General features: G+C 43.4%; 1 long non-coding RNA gene across 1 annotated transcript; it reads left to right on the forward strand.

Moving 5' to 3' along the window:
* The first annotated feature begins 370 nt into the window (after positions 1-370).
* On the forward strand, positions 371-16,072 carry LOC126537856 (uncharacterized). Its single transcript, XR_008613850.2, has 4 exons — positions 371-484; positions 1,862-1,970; positions 10,072-10,131; positions 14,568-16,072. It is a non-coding gene; the product is annotated as an uncharacterized lncRNA (long non-coding RNA).
* Positions 16,073-17,734: the final 1,662 nt, after the last annotated feature.

Genomic DNA, 17,734 nt, shown 5'->3' on the forward strand with positions numbered 1-17,734 from the left:
AAATTTCCGTAATTTTACGGTCAAACCTGCCGTAAAATTTACGTAGACCGTTCAGTTTCATGAAAAACGGCAGAATTCTACGTAAAAAAACGGACGTGAGCTCTGTTTTTGAAATACGGAGAACCGTCCGTAATTTCATGTGGAGGGCAACTGAGCATGTTAAGAGCGAAAAATCAACACGCAACGAATATAAAGAAAAGACACGGCCCACGTTTACCAGCAGTTACATAATATCACCATGGGTAACGCTGCTTGAACATTATTCATAGGCGAATCGTAAGTACGCACACACAAACGGAAGAGGTTTCAGCGGTGGCGCTGCTTACCACCCTTCATCGCTTCTACACGACGGGTTGCATTTCTCCGCCTCAACAGTACAGAGTGGACAGCGGCTGGAAATGGCGGTGTGCGGTGGTGGTGTACCTGTTGCATTTGGGATTTCACTGAGAGAATAAGAAGGAATCGACGATGGACTGCTACGCAAGTAAGTGATCTAAGTGTCCTTTTTTGTTGTTGGTGCACGTCGCGCGTGCGAAATGCACTGCAATAGCCGGTGACGGGCTCAACTGTGTTGTGTGAACATGCCCTGTCAATGCCCTGTTACGACATTCCCGCTTGGCCATGAGGATTGATAAAGCCGCGGCATTGCGAGTCTGTGATAAATGGTGTAGCGTTTGTTGTGCTGATTTCATATAGAGTACATTGAGACGTGTAAGCAACATCAGCGACGATGTCGTCTGTAGCAGTTCGTTATCGGCTGTATGTGGCAGCTGGCTTACTGACGTTAGCATTCCAGTTTTGCAACGTGTTGTGATGTGTTCTTGGCATTCCAAAATAAAGTGAAGTTACTGTTCCCCTTAGCAATCTCTCACGGCGCGGTGTAACACTATGTTAGCCGTATTCGGCGACGCATTGCATCACAGCGAAATTCTATTTTTCCTTAAGCTTAGGACGCAGTGTGCTGGGCGTGCATAATCGCTGTGTTCATACCCGTAATTGAAAGACTGCTTGTGTATGAAGACCTCATAGAGCATGTTGCATGCGATGCCCCTACATCACAATGAATGGACGGTGTAGCGTGCTTGCTGCCGTAACCTCGTGCGATCTGCAGTGTTAGGTAACACGGTGCCTTGGAACACTTTGGGATCGAGCCCGAGCAATCGTGCGCGATCGCACTTGAAAGTGTGCGCGTGATACCCATTAAGGGTCGCTGGAGAAGAAATTGATTATTTTGCTAGCTGGTAATCGGCATCAGATGTTCCGCGAATTTTTGTTTTTGTTTTGTTTTTACTCCAGACAGCTAGCTACCAGGCTGACTATCAACGTTCTGACGCAATACGTCAGCATTTAACGTAATCTGGGAGTGGATTGCCACGTAAATTTTGCCCATCTGCGGCCGTAATTGTAAAGCAAGTGCATGTGATAAGTAATTTTTAACGTAACCTTGACACAGAATAGCGGTGCCCAAAAGTGTAATGGACATCCAAAGTTACAAATGTCCCAAACTGGTATAAAAAAATCAAAAGGTGTGTCAACACTGATGTTAAAGGCTGGTTCTAATACTGACTGTCTCTACTTGCGTAGACTAATTTTCAGCATATAGGCATCAATACAATAATTATACTAAAATAAATGTGAGTTATGTAGAGCAAAATGTCTGCTGTTTTGCCGAATAGAAGGTGCTTCATGAAGTCTTTTTTTAAATGAGTTGAACGATACAATTGAAGACACCAAACGATACCACAGCAATCGGTAATTCGGTGACAAGCTTATGTGCAAGAGTATTTGTATATGAAAATGTTTTTGCTTTACTGCGGACGACCGGTCTGAAAATACCTGATATTATTTGCTTCAATTGCAGCTATTGCACCAGTGAAGGATGTCTGTGTGCCGGTTTGTGCTCAGTTTCTCAGCCAGCGGGCCTGAGAAAGTGTGCCACAGCAGTCTGTCTAGTGGTGCTCTTTGTTCTGGTAAGCTGTGCCATTCTATTGTATATCTGTCTTGCATATGCAGTCTTAATAGACAGTGACTGCAAATGTTGGTGGAATGACGAGGCCTATGAAAGTAGAGTAATTTTGCAGATGCATTCAAAGGATAATTGATGTTTTTGTTTTCCTGTGGCAACAAATTGGTTCAGTATGAGCACGTCGACTTGAAAGGGATATTGTTTCATACTTGACTTGGTTGCACATATGAGTGGTGTTTGAAAAACACTTATAGTGCCAGAGTTCAAGATTTGAGGCACCAGATAAAACAGGCACCAATAAAATAACTGTTTGTCTAGTGTTGGCTTAATGAGTATGCAACAACACTGCACACTGATCGTTAGCACTGTCATGCATGGGCTCCATGGTAACTAAGATTAGCCACGAATAAGCTCACTGTAAGCTAGTGTTGAGCTAACTACAACAGGTGAGTATGCGATGATGTAATTAAGTGCAACATTGGAAGACAATGTAACAATGTAAAATTATAGCCTGAGCTCGCAGCTGCGTTGCGTGGTCAGGCGACCAAAAGATATGAATATTAAAAAGGGAACGAACAGTGCTACTGCCAGTCCGAAGTGACAGCGTTGTACACAGCAACATATTCCCTTTGTCCTGTCTGTAGCCCTGTTCGGTTCCCTCCTAAACATGCACCAAGCAGCCCAATTCAGAACGGTCCGGCAGGTTGATCTGAATACTTCAATTTGCCAAGCAGGTTAAGTGATGACACGCTAGCACAATGGGAGCTATTCTGAAAGTTATGTCTGCTAGGAAAATGTGTCATGAAGATACTTCACTGCTAAAAATTTGGTGTACAACTGCACAAAGCAGCATCAATAGCTATGTTGCTCCCCCATGTTGTGTCAAAGGTCTGTGCATGTTTTGTGAGATAATGCTTGAGTCGTCGGCCGGTTTGCCCTACATAATTGCGGCTGCAGGACAGTGGGATATTGTGAACAGCACCAACCGTAGTACCTATGAACTCCAGCACATACATTTTTATGTAAACTTCACATGTTGCCCTGGTCCGGTTAACATTTTGTACATGCCCAGATTGCTTGGCACTGAAAATAAAAAGGTAGTTTCAACTCTCTGAGCAATTTGCTTGAATTGATGGTTGCCTTTGTGTACAGATTGCATAACAGTCATAGGCCTTGGCTTTCTCGAAGTTGTCTGACCGGAGACGTCAGCTGTGTTCAACTCCATTAAATGCTTCTTGGCAATGCATGCTAAAAGGCAGTGCAAACGCACTGTTAAAAACAAACATTGTATGTGGTTATGAAAGCTCCCCTCCACGTCTGGGTGGTACCAAGTGTTAAATGCGCTCTCCGGTGTTCCTGTAGCAACAACATGCTTCAGTGTTCAGGTGCACCAATAGAAAAGGTAAAAACACCTTTGAGTGCAGGGAATAGCTCCAGCTCGATGCTCACCACAGAAAATCTTCAGGCCCAGATAGTGGAGCTTGCCTTTCAGTAGTAGTTTTGCTTACTTGAACATGTGTGGCACTTTGTAGGAGACATCAAAAGTTGCTCAACCACTTTAATTGCGACTTTTCACTGCTGAGAACACTGTCAGCTAGTCGTAAAACACTAGCTGCTGTAAGAACCAGCGTAGTAAAGGTATTCTGCTTCATTGGAAACTTTCTAACCTATATGACATGAAGTAAGGCTACTAAAAGGGTTGATTTGTTTTCTGTCTTCTCTACAGTGCTAGATGAGCTCATGAAAGGGGGAAAACTACATTTCAATAAATGAAGTGCCAACAGAGACAGCACAGTCAGAAAGAACAAAGACAGGACAAGGTGCCACTTGCAACTGTTTATTGAGGTCAAAAGCACTAAATATATAACCATGGGGAGAGGGGGGAAGAAAAAAAAAAGAAGCACTGATTATGTGAATGTGCATGTGCAAAAATATGGAAGATATATATGAAGGGAATCATAAGATTAACCAAAATCTAAAACTTATCTAAAAACATGCGTTCATTTCTGTAAATAGTCGGAGACGGTGCCGACACAGGCGTCCCCTCTTTTCTTAGTCTGGTTGGCCTCCAAAAGTTCACGTGCCACAGTGTCTTTGCTTTTAAACATGATTGTTGTATCAGGAAGCCTTGCTTCACGTAATTGCTTATTCTCATTCTCACATGCCTTGCAATGAAGCAGCAAGTTTGAGCCATAACCATTTTTGAGTGAAAGCTTGTGCTCCTGCAGGCGTTCATTAATACGTCGGCCAGTTTGTCCGGTTTACTCCTTCCCACACTTCAGCGGTATGCAGTATACGACGCCTTCTCCGTACTTCACAAAAGGGTTTGTGTGTTTACTAGAACACTCTACTTTCTTAGTCATCATATCCAATCAGATGGCACAAAGTAACAAGTTTTTGGGGCTCGGAAGAAACCACAGGAATTTTGTATTTCACGATGACATGTTTAAGATTATGCGCTGCTTTGTGAGAATACGGTATCACCACTGGTTTAGCGTTCTTTTCCAATGTTTGACCTTCTTCACTGCTTCAGTTTCTTTCTTTTTGCACCTCTTTCAACGCCTCTGAAACTTTGCTCAAAACCAAACAAGGAAAGCCAGCTTTCTTCAACTTCAAAATCTGTTCGTCAAAGGTGTTGTGTGCTTTATGACAGCACATTTCTTTAAGGGTAAATTCAAGGCACATGGTGGCAATCGCACGTTTAACAGTCTTGGAGTGCATAGTCTTATACTGCAACAATTAATTGCAGGGTCGGTATACCGACCTCGTGCCCGCAAGGAATTTCAGCCGTATCCAGTGGCGATACCATATTCTCACGAAGTGGCGCGTAATCTTAAACACGTCGCCGCAAGATATAAAATTCCTGTCGTTTTTGCTGCGCCCTGAAAGCTTGCTACTTTGTGACGCCTGATTGGATCTCATGACTCTAAAAGTAGAGTGTTCTATTAAACATACAAATCCTTTTGTGAAGTGTGAAGAAGCGGTCGTATACCGTGGAAGTGTGGGAAAGAGTATATCGGACAAACTGGCCGATGTATTAGTGAACACCTGTGGGAGCACAAGCTTTCGCTGAAAAATAGTTATGGCTCAAACTTGCCACTTCATTGCAAGGCCTGCAGGAATGAGAATAAGCAAGTATGTGAAGCAAGGCTTCATGATACAACGATCGTGCTTAAAAGCAAATACACTGTGGCACGTGAACTGTTGGAGGCCAACCAGGTTAAGAATAGAGGGGATGCCTGTGTCAGCATGCCTGTGTCTGAATATTTACACAAATGAATGCATGTTTTTAGATAAGCCTTAGCTTTTGGCTAATCTTATGATTCCCTTCATCTTCTGTGTTCTCGCGCGTGCGCCTTCACACAAGCAATGCTTCTGTTTTTTTCCTCCCCTTCTCCCCATGGCTATATATTCAGCTGCTTTTGACTCAACAAACAGTTGCAAGTAGCGCCTTGTCCTGTCTTTGTTCTTTCTTACTGTGTTGTCTCTGTTGGCGCTTCATCTTCTGAAAGCTCTGCACCAAGTAGCCCCACAACGTGTTCTACTGGAAAACTACCACTAGACAGTGATCTTCCATTTCTTGACCTCATTGTTTTCTTTGGTGAGTGTCATGTGCACTGCATCTATGCCCCGTCTTTTAAGGAGAGAATTCTGCCTTTCGCATCAATGCACTGTTTGGCTGTGAAGCTCTGTCACAGAAGCACGAAATAGCATCCTCAACAAGTTGAGGAGAACTTCTATACCCAGGTCTAACATTGGCCTACAGTGGTGTGACCACTGTTAGATCACATTCAGAAGGTCAGCCATAGTCTCAAGAAGACTGTTGGGAGAGCTAGAACATTTATTTGTCACGCCAAGCAATCTAGGTTCAAAAAGGTGAATCAGACCAGGCCTTGGCGCAAAGTTTAGCAAGAGGCACATGCAGCAGCTCAACTGTGTGGTTGTTTACAACATCCCGCTGCCCTGCAGCTGCAACTAGGCAAGACAAATAGGCCTAATATTTATTTGTGTGTGTGTGTGTGTGTGTGCGTGTGTGCAATTAACCAAAAGTCTTAGCCTGCGCTCGTGTTGTTTGGCCTTCTCCCGTCTTTTCGTGTTGTCCCCAAGTAATCAGTCGGTGTCACATTCTTATAGAATTTGCAGTTATGAGATTCATGCTTGGAACATGATCAGAAGCTACCAAATGGATGACATAATCCCTCTACATGTGTTGGTGTGGATTAATGTGTCTCTGCAGTAGGGGTAGGGCATCATATACGCTTGTTTAGCACTTATGCACTTTTGTTTCCAGAGCTTGTGACACAGTGATTCAAACTATGTCTGTGAAAACAGTGCTGCACATTGCCAGGAAATGTTACAACACTTGTAGGTGAAGCTCGGTGTTGTGAGAGGTTATAGAAACTTGCTTTCAACTTGCTTTTTGCAAGTTCCTTGAGCATTTTTTAAAAATGCTTCTCTAACTCCCGCGTGCATTGTGTTCATGACTCGCTATGAAACTGTCATCAAGTATGTCCTTTATGCCATCCGTTTCTAAAGATTACATGAATATAATTAACCCTTTGAGGGTCGATCTTTTTCGCCATATTCGACCGCCCAGGGTCGATTTTTTTTATTGCAGATTGCAATTCTTAGGGACTTATTTTGAAAAAAAATTACCATAATTTTTCTAGGGTGTCCGTAAAGCGAGAAAAAATTATTTTGTGTTGGTATATATGTACTCTTTATTCATGAATAACAATAATAAAAAAGGAAATAAACCTATAAGAGTAAAAAATTTTAATACATTGTTATAGTTCAAGGCTTTGAAAATGTCCACACGAGAATACTTCGCAAGACTGAAATGTTCCTGCTCTTACACTAATATGTACTATTATGAGCAATATGAAAGGGAACACAGGAACGCGTAGAAAACACCCTCAGACCCAGCTATGTGGGTAATACGCAGCGGCCACCATCGGAAACAAAGTGGAAAGGGGGACGCTGTTCTAACAACTGTTCGCACTCCCGCCATGCGTCTGCAAAGTGCGGAATTTCGCATCGCCAGCAGACAGTGATAACACTGTTCGATATTGCGTCACTCGTAACCTTTTGCGTCGAATCGTTAGAAAAGATAGCACTGTTCCGGACTTCGATATTGATTTATGGTAAACCTTCTAAACCGGGAAAAAATGGTCTTTAAGGGTGAGTTCAAAATAAGTTTATTGGCGCTTGCCGAATATTAAAGAGATATTGAAGCAAATGAAATAAGGCAATAGCGTTATCGCAGCTTATCCTCATCCTTTGTTTTGTTCGTTGGTGGCCTAATAATGCGTCATGCCACCGTCGACTTGAACGACGGCCTCCATTCTTTGAGGCAAAGACGCGTAGAGAGCCTCGATGAATGCGGTATCACGCTGAAGGCGCCTCCACTCATGTTCTATTGCTTCCCATAGTTGGTCGGAGTTCGCCAATTCTAGTGAACTCTTCGAAAGGTTCACTCTCATACGGCCCCAAACGTGCTCCATAATGTTCATGTCAGCACCCTTCGCGCACCACTGAAGTTGCATTACCCCTCGCTCTTCCAAAAGGCGCGCCACGTCCTCCGATGTGTGAACGGGAGACGAATCCTGCTGGAAAAAATAACACCCATCCGGGTGCGGCCCGTTCAACACATAGGGGATCATCTGGTGCTCGAGCAGAGTGCAATACGCAGCACTGGTGAACCTCCCATCAGTTCTCACCAGTGGGCCTAGGCCTGCATGGGAAATCGCCCCCCAGACGTTCACAGACATGCGTCCACTGGCGGCCACCTCCTGGATATTCTGCGGACTAAAGCGTGTGTTTGCGGTCCACCGCACTCTCTTTCGTTGGTCCCAGCGGCTCGAGAACGTGGACTCATCAGAGAAAACTACATACTTCTACCCACTCTCGCTCCAGCTGCGGTGTTCAGTAGCGAACCTCAGCTAAGCCGGTTTGTTGGCTGCGGTGAGCAGAGGTTTCTGTGCGGCGATGCGACTTCGCAGTCCTGCTTCTCTAAGCCTTCATCGTACCATGCTGTCGCTCAAGTTGTTCAAGCCAAGAGCACCTCGAATGTCCTTTGCACTTTGAAATGGTTTGTCCCTGACTGCAGCCACGATGCAAAGGTCTTGGTCGTTCGTTGTTGATCGAGGTTGTGTGCAGTGCGGCGCATCGTTTATGTGTCCTTCGTCTCGGTAAGCCTGGATAATCCGGTTGACCGTTTTCATTGGGCGGCTTGTCACGAGAGTAATATTGCGCTGCGTATAACCTCTTTTAGACATTTCTATTATATCTTCCCGCTCTTTAAGAGGCACTCGAGGCATCTTGAGGCTACAAATTAAGAGTTGACTGCTCTGCGTAGGCCACTGCAGTGTGCGACATGAATTTTTCTGAATGAACTTCGAGGTGCCACTGAGAATCGAGTGTGTCGATTCAAATAAAGAATCGGTTTGAAATACAGGGCAAACTTTTTCTCGGAGTACTATCAAGCGGTTGCACGAAGAAAAAAAGAGAATGAAAGAAAAGAAAGTAAATCTGTGTAAGTCACTGGCGACGACCACCGTCTTATCGGCTGTTGGACGATCCATGACGTAAGCTGCTCCTTTATAGAAATGCCAGCGTGGTGGGAGTGCCAACAGTTAGTGGAAGAGCGCTCTCCTTTCCCCCTTCGTTTTTCACAGCGCCATCCGCGTATCGCTCCGAGTCTGTTTCAAGGTCACGTGTTCCTGTGTTCCCTTTCATATTGCTTATGATAGTACATCCATAGCGTAATCGAACTGTGGGGTTGTGTGCCCATCAAAAAAGCAAAACGTGTGACAAACTTCCACTAATCTTCATCTTATCACCAACCAGATGCAATTAGTTTTCACGAGTCTCAAAAAAAGAAAAAGAAAGGAGCAACAGAAGCGCATGCACGGCAGCATCCTTCTATGCGCACCCCTGCGAGCACTAAATGAGCGAGAAACAAGCAGTAGCCTTTTGAGCGACTAGTAACGAGATAGCCATCAGTTTTGCAAGCACAAGAAGCCGAAACCGCCCGAGAAAACAAAACCCAAACCGCCACCCGCCCACGCGCACACCAATGCACAAGCGGTAGTACGTAGACGCGCAGGAGCAAACTAGCGCTATAACAAACCATGCAACGAAAACTGATAGAACGAGGCGTGCAAAAGAAATTTCCTGTATTTCCACATAGTGGCAGCACATGACAGAAAAGGTTAGGAAATTGTTGCGCTTTTTAAACCTACAGACAGCGCCGTAAATATATGGCTTCGACCATTTTTGTACTTCGCGGTGCGGTATATTTACTTCATTGACCCTCGAAGGGTTAAGCAGTCATGCTCCTTGAAACAATTTCCCGTAACAACATTGTAAAATACCACCTGAGGGTCTTGCATCTCTTACATCTGCTGTTTTTCACATCATAATTTAATAAAACTGCATTTAGTAGCTGCACAGCACAGGCCCCATTTTGTTTTATCACACTTCTTTGTCTTTTCTCCCCGTGCCCCAGGTCTTATTTCAACAACTGCTATCTGCAGGCTGTCATAAAATTGCTTCAACATTGTTGGCAGATTCCAATATTTTTTTCGAACCATTCTCTCATGTGATCTAAAGAAAATTAACTTGATTAGCCTGACATGAAGATGAATTCGAAATAATTTATTTATTGTACTTGCTTGGTAGCACTGAAATGTTTCTTTAATCAATATAATACTTACAATTCACCTTTGTATTGCTGGGTACCGGTAGAGATATGGTTGGTTATTCACCAGAAAGGATCCCGAATTTTCCACCTTCTTAGTGTACGTTAGACACTCACTTGTTGCACTTCACAAAGAGCAACTTGTGGTTGCTAGGAAATAAAGGTTTACTGAGAATTTTCATGCATCCAATTTGATTCTGTGTACTAGCATGTTTGTATTAGCATGTATTTCATAGAGTTGAGGCTCCATAAAAGTACATTCTGTCATTCAATGTCTGACATGGTTAAGCAGGTTGACCATATCTTATTAGAACTTCCTATGTTGTGGGGCACTTGTTTGCAACTTAAATCATGTGGTTTGGTGCTGTCAGTGTAAGCCTAATGTCGTTTTTTGTTCTCCCAGGAAGGACGCAAGCATTGCTGAGGAGCCATTTGACCTGCCGCCACACTAATATTGTATTTGGTAAGGTCTATTACAGATCTTATTTCGTGTAGTATGTGCTATAATTGTGTACAATATGTTCAAAACTTCAGTAAGTGGGCTGTTCGACAACAGGTGTTTACAAATTAATAATTATAAAAGGTGTTCAAGGTCATTAGTGATACAATTGCTGCTCACTGCTGAATTTTTTTCCGAATTAAATGATGAGCCATCCAGCAAGTGCGGCTCTCCTGGCTAATTATACAAACTTTCAAATACGGTTAATTTTTTATCACAAGTGTACAGCAGTCGGGGACAACTGTTCACAGCGACAATTTCATAATATTTACTTACATGCATAAGTGAGTCAAAGGTCAGGTGTACTTATGAAGTTTTATGAAACAAGTTCATCATCATATTGCTTACTTCATTGAAAAGTTTTTCGCGGAATTCTCACTTCTATGAACAGATCAACAGTTGTCGAACGATGGTCGTCTCTATAGCCAATGTTTGGGCAAGAGGCTTGTCTTCAGTGCACTAACAAGAGACTTCTTTGCCATGCAGCTTGAGCTGATCAGTATGAAGAGATTACATAGGATAGGAACACAAAGCATTAGTGGGCCTCTTCGGTTATCAGTCCTTGACAGTCCTGGACTGCTTAGCACTGCTGTCCCGCATTCGATTTTCTCAATCAGCTTCGGAAGCCCCATCCACCAGTCCGAGAGCAGCTAGTATCGCATTCGTTTTACCAGAAGTCACAGACTCTGCGGACTATCAGAGCTGTCAGCAGATATTTGTTCAGACATATGCAAGTAGCTAGCAGACGGTGGCTGTCTTGAAAAGATGCACGCGGGCTTGACGCCATGTTTTAAAAGAGGCTGTGTGTTTATGTGTACTTTGCGCGTTCCAGACAGCAAATATCATGCACTCAGCTATTGCTTCCGTTAAATCGATGCTTCGTGTGCCATAATGCGAGGTTTTCATGAGTGGTCTAATTGCTGCAACCTTAGTCCTTGTGTTTTTTAAGACAAAGCACAGTGATCAGGCGCAAATGCTTGCTTTTCTTGATGTGTTTCGTGAAATCTGTAATGCTCATTGCTATATGCATAGTAAACAGGTAGATTTCGCTTTTCAGATGAGTGAAACTGGTGGACGAGGAAACATATCATATTGCATGTAGATATTTCATGCTGGTAGCTGGCGTGGCATACAGGGTGTTTCACGTAACTTGAGCCAAACATTGAATATATGCAAATGCCACGTAACTGGACAGAACCAAGGTAATGTTGTTTGCCCTCGCTTCGAGATACTCATATTTTTTTCATTTTGCCAGATTAAATAATTAGTATTCGGTAATTAATCAACTTCTCAAATATTATGATTAATACATGCTACATAAAAGTGTTTTTCCTAGCGTGAAAGAAGCCTGCAAATACACACTAAATCGATGCGTGACTGTCCATTCGCAGCACTTTGCGTGTATTCGCGAGCTTCTTTCTCGAAAAAACACTTCTACGCAGCATGTCTCGAACAACAGAAAGCTGTATGGGGAGCTTTTCATGTTGCTCTCCAATTTTCTCATGGACACTTCTAATCTAATTATAATATTTGAAAAGTTGATTAATTAACGAAGATGAAATATTTATTTTGGTGGAATGAAAAAATATCTGAGTATCTCCAAGTGACGGCAAACAACATTACCTTGGTTCTGTCGAGCTACGTCACATTTGCATATTTTTATTTGGCTCAAGTTACGTGGGACAACCTGTATAATCAGAGCTTCACCGATTGCTGTTGACATGTGTGCTGATCCCTTCTGTTAACCAAATTCGAAATTTTGCTTTTGGATGTGCAGGATTAGTAGACAGTGTAGACGTGCTCTGTCCTAGACGCACGTCAGGCCTTCAGTAGACGGTTTCACGTGCTTTGAGGATATCGGCCTGTGCTTTGTGGGTGAACAGTGATGTGGCACAACCGTGTTTTTGCTTATTTTTGTGTGGCAATGACACTTAAATTTACAGGAAATGAATGAGCTGGCTTAAATACAGCAGTTAAGGGGCCCGAAGAGCGAGAGCACGATGTAAACTGAGCTTTGTTAACATGTTCAATGTGCTCAGGCTGCGATTCCATTATGCAAGCTTTATGGTTGTGTCGGCGACATGGCCTCTGAGACTGCACCATTTTGATGACGACGCTACTGAATTTGCTGGGTAGGGTGCTATCCACAAGTAGCTAAAAGCACGAGGTCACGAGATTGAATCCCGTCCACGGTGGCTGCATATCAATGGGGGCAAAATATGAAAACACCCATGTACTTAGATCTAGGTGCACGTTAACGAACCCCAGGTGGTCGAAGTTTCCGGAGTCCTCCACTACGGCTTGCCTCATAATCAGAAAGTGGATTTGGCACGTAAAACCCTATTAGTTTAAGTAGCTAATAGCAGACAACAGCAGCCAGGAGAGCGGCTTCCAATCACGGTGCTTTCAAACAAAACCTCGGACAGTCCCAGGCAGCGGGATCACATGACTGTGATGCGCCCTTCTGTCAATGCTAGCCAGACCAGAAGCCGCAGGTGGTTTGCGGACAGTCTGGGACTGCATAATTGAAGGGGCGCAGTGCTCTCACATACATTATGTCCACTGCGGCACGAAGGCCTTTCCTAGTAATCTGTAAATATATATGGCTTGCGCCAACTGACTCCATCCTATGCTTGCATATTTACAAATTTCGTCATGGTGCCTAGTTCTTTACCGTCCTCAAAAGCGCCTTTTTTTTTAATTTATCATGCATATCATTTTTTGGCGTTCCGTTGCTTGTTGAGCAAGCCTTCATTCTCAAGCTCCATTTTTATCATGCCAGGTTTCAGTCTCTGTTAGTTTTAGCACAATGCAATGATGGTACCTTTAAGACTAATGGTAAGCTATAGATGGTGACTCAGTAATGTGTGACTTAAGTCTTCTAAACAATTTATAGTCTTTAAATTTTCTTCTACTGATCCAGGACTCCTGTGACTAATTGCCTTAAGTAACATACTTCATTGCCTTCTTGCCCTAGAAAATATAACTGGTGCCTTCTTGCAGGCCTTTAAAGTGGCAACATGTGTACTGCAGACAGTAGGGCATGTTCCGAGCCTGGCGACAATGAAATTAACCTTAGTTTTCCAAGAAAAAAAAAGGTGTCTCTGCAAAAAACAATATAGAATGACCTGTTTAGTTAGAAGCATTTTCCCTGGATTTTACCGAATCTGCATTTTGGATAGACCCGAAGGAAATAGTGTTGTCGCTGCGGCTTTAAAAATATTTTGTACCAGACTGCAGGCCAATAGCATTAATTCCAACCAATTACCTCAGAGTATCCCCACTATGGTATAAAGAAGGAAAATTTTGGAACGAAACATTGCACAAATTGACCAAAGTTTTTTTTCTTTGCATTTACTAACAGCGCAGAATTTGGCCATCTTGTTGCCATGAGTCGTAGAAATTTGAGCAAATAGCTCTGTCGTCATTGGCTCTCAAAATCTACGGGAAGTGCTCATGTTTAGGCATGTTAATGAATTACTCTACTTTAAAATTTTTTAGTAGAGGCTGGATTCATTTCAGAAATTTCCCGAATTAAGCGCATTCACATGAAGCAATGCAATCTGGAAAAATATGTTGCATTATTTGTTTCGTTATGGGATTGCAAGTCAAGAAACGGACAGAATAAATAGTACTGCCTGCCAGAGCCATGTATGGGGTCCAGGCATAATTGCAGGCTTCTTAACAAAAAGGGCAAATTTTTCGGTGAACACAGTGCAATATTATAACTTTTTATGAAGCTGGGAAGGGTATGTTGATGCATTCACGACCGTAACTTTCAATTTTCACTGCTTGAGTAAAAAGAATATTACACATTGGTACTTCTTCCGTGACAACAAACCATATCCGAAAGGGGCTGACAGCTGTCGTGACACAGTTGTGGTGCAAGCATGGTTTTTTGTATTGTTGCTATTGTTGCTATTCTACCAGCCTGTCAGCTGGACAATATCTTTGGCTTGCTTGTTCTGCGTCGGAAGTAAACAACATGCATGGTTTGCGCTTGTTTCAAGAGTGCTTCATTGTTTTGGGAAACAGTAAATTCTGCAAGGTTGTTTAATGGAGCAGTGAAAGTTGAAAGCTATGGTCTGCAGTATGTGGCCATGGCAGCTCTACCTAAATATGGGAGATGTAATCTCCAAATGTCATAATGTGCACGTGACATCTTTGGCTGTTCCAAGCAAACCATCAATTGACTTGGGTCCTTTCTATTTGAAGCTTTTTATGCTATAAGGCTACGAATGAATATATATCAACATGGCTGAGTCTGAACCATTTCTTTTGACAAGAGCACTTGTAGTGACAGTTGTGAATACGAAATCATTGTTTATCTGAGTAACAATAGCGATGATGATAGTAAATAATTGAACAGCCTTAATTGATTGGTGCTTCTTTCTTTTCAGGCAAAGCCGAAGGCCTCTGCAAGCAGCCAGTCATTCCAAGTCTCAACCAATCCTTCCTCTAGTCAGCCAATTTCTAGTGTCTATGCGGAAAGGACTTGCGCAAGAGTGTACACGGGACACTAAAAAAGCGACAAGGACAGGCGTAAACTTCCAACCGGTGTTCATTACAAAAAGGTATGTATATGTACTCTTGCACACTTGATCATAATCTGTTACAATCGTGCAAGTCAACATGGTCATCACAAATAAACGAGTGCACCAAGGCCTAAGGCGGCTTCCCGCATACAGACCCCAGATATTCAAATTCTTTAACAGTCAGTGCTACATATAGGGATGGCTTGCTAATGCAGTTGCATTCTGCAATAGCCGCTGCCTCACTGATGAGTCTAGTGTTTTCTTTCACACTGCTTGCTATTATTTCTGTTTTTAAAACAGTCGATGACATCTGCATTGGGAGCAATGGATTCCAAGGAAACCTTCTTTCCCTTTTTGTACTTTCCGATTATGTTCCTGTAGTCTCAAGTTTAGGGAACTTCCTATTTGTCCCACGTAACGCTGCCCGCAGGAAAGAGGTATGCTATACACTATTCCTCTTGAGCATTTGATGAAACCCTTTCTGTGCACAATGTTGCATAATTTTGATTGTCTGCTGACAGGGCTGGTTTTGGCACATAACTCAGCTTGCGGGGCGTGGAAGAAATGACCAAGACTGCAGTCCTTTGGCTTATTTTCTTTATTTACACCTATGTGATACTGTTCGCAGGAATCTAGCAGTCATCCCATACATTCACGCTATCTTGCATAAACTAAAGAAAATAGGCCAAAGGGCGGGAGTATAGGTCGTTTTTCCCGCACCCAACAAGTTATCTCAGTTATGTGCCAAAACCAGCCCTGTCAGCAGACAATCAATTTCATGCAACATTGCTCACAGAAAAGCTTTCGTGAAATGCTCGGGGGGAGTAGTGAATAGCACACCTCTTTTCTGTGGGCAGCGTTACGTGGGGCAAATGGGAAGGTGCCTAAATATGAGACTACAGGAACATAATACAAAAGTACAAAAGGGAGAGAGGGTTTCCTTTGAATCCACAACTCCCAATGCAAATGTCATGCACTCTGAAAAAACAGAAATAATAGCAAGCAACGCACAAGAAAGCACTACGCCCATCATTGAGGGGGCAGATATCGCATAAGGCAACTGCGTTAGCAAACTATCCCTAGCGTTGACATTAAAGAAGTTGCATACCTGGGGTCTGTATGTGGGAGGCCGCCTTAGGCCTTGGGGCGGCTTTAGTGTGCTCTTGTAACTGATTATGATCAAGTGCACAAGAGTATATATACATGCCTTTTCGTAATAAACACCAATTGGAAGTTCGCACCTGTTCCTGTCACTTTTTTAGTGTCCCGCGTTCACTCTTGCGCTGGTCACTTCAGCATGGAATACCAACTAGCCCAGTCTCACACCCTGCTTTTTTCAGTAAAGCAGAATAAACACAGGTTTTTTCAGATTCAAGTGGCTTGTTGTTTCTCGAACACAAATCTGTATGTATGCTGTGTACATGTTGGGTGTAGAACTCAAGTGCAACATGACAACACTGACACGAAGAATAAGCGGTGTAGAAAACAATGACACTAGGAGGAAACATGCAAACACAGCACGTTCTGTGTGGTGTATTTCCTGTGTGCTATGATTTCTGCCCCATTTCCAGCTATATCTTAAATGATGTTGCACATTATCCACATTGTAATGTACGACTTGGGTGGTTCATTGCCCAAAATAACTTATTCCAATGAACGAAACAATTTGGCTCGAGAACACGAGCATTCAAGTCCCCGTTTCTTCATTACCAAAGTACGGTCATGTACTATAATCGCAAGTACGGGGCTCAATTTACAGCATTTCCGTTTTACAGAACTCACCGTTTTTCTTATTTGCAAAATACGGTCAATTCTGTGATCACAACTACGGAGCTCACCGTTTTCCATTTAACGGAAATAATTTTTACGGCCTGTCCGTTCTACGGAAACACCGTTTTCCATTTAACGGAAATAATTTTTACGGCCTGTTCGTTCTACGGAAACACCGTTTTCCATTTAACGGAAATAATTTTTACGGCCTGTCCGTTCTACGGAAAGACCGTTTTTCATTTAACGGAAAAGTGTCCGGCAACGTTTTACCTGCAACTTTGACCGTAAACTGAAGAAATTTTTTTTACAGTGTATGTGCCGCATCGTATGTGCCCACGATTTTTCCGGCGGCACTTACGATGTCGTTTCCAATTACCTGCTCAGCGTCACTAACATGGCTAAGCAGACGCTGCCCTTTCGCCACATTGCAGCCATAAAAATAATCGTCAAGCGTACCAATCTTCTTAAAGGCAAATAGAAGTGTGTACAGTCTGTTTCACACTTAGGGGAAAACTCGGAACGTATTGCATCGCGATGCGGCAAGCAATGGAGTCGTGCGGCGGCAGCAGCTCGAGCAGGCGCAGACGCTTTAGGGGCGGAGTCGTGGTCTGCGTCGTCTGCTACGGCGGCGCGCGCTGGCCGCATTGTCGGGAAGCGCACTACTGTCAGGAGCAGTGCACCAATTTCATCGGTACTGCGGGTATTGAGCTGATATTCTTTACTAAACGTTGTGCGACGCAAAACTCTGAGCCTTCATTGGCGATAATGGATTTCGACAAGCTTCTTTTGACAGCATGCTTCGAGCGCGTGCACGTATATTTCTTCACTGTGTGTGCTACCGTAATTAGCAGCAACAAGACGCACCAAGATGTGCGCGCAACGTGCTCAGTCTTTATTTGACTCAAAAGGAAAACAAAGCACTCAACAATGATTACTATGGGAGTCGAACACGATGAAACAAACGGATACGATGAAAGGAATATTTTAGGTTAAGACAATGAGCTAGAAGTGATTTTTCTCGGCAATCAATCACTACACCAGACAGATCCTGCCCGCCGGCGGGGAAGTGGACACGTCACTCTCCGAACTTCAGTTAGTATCTCGTCATGTCCCCAGCGGTAGCGATGACAGCTCTGATCCTGGAAGGCAGTGAAGTGTAGAGTGACTTGATCAGGGATGTGTTCATTTGCAGCACGTCTCAGTCGCTGACGATGGTGGATCGAAGCCTATCCTCGGGCGACTGATAGAGGGGATCGTGCGCC

The sequence above is a fragment of the Dermacentor andersoni genome, chromosome 4 (assembly GCF_023375885.2).
Source record: "Dermacentor andersoni chromosome 4, qqDerAnde1_hic_scaffold, whole genome shotgun sequence".
NCBI lineage: Eukaryota > Metazoa > Arthropoda > Arachnida > Ixodida > Ixodidae > Dermacentor > Dermacentor andersoni.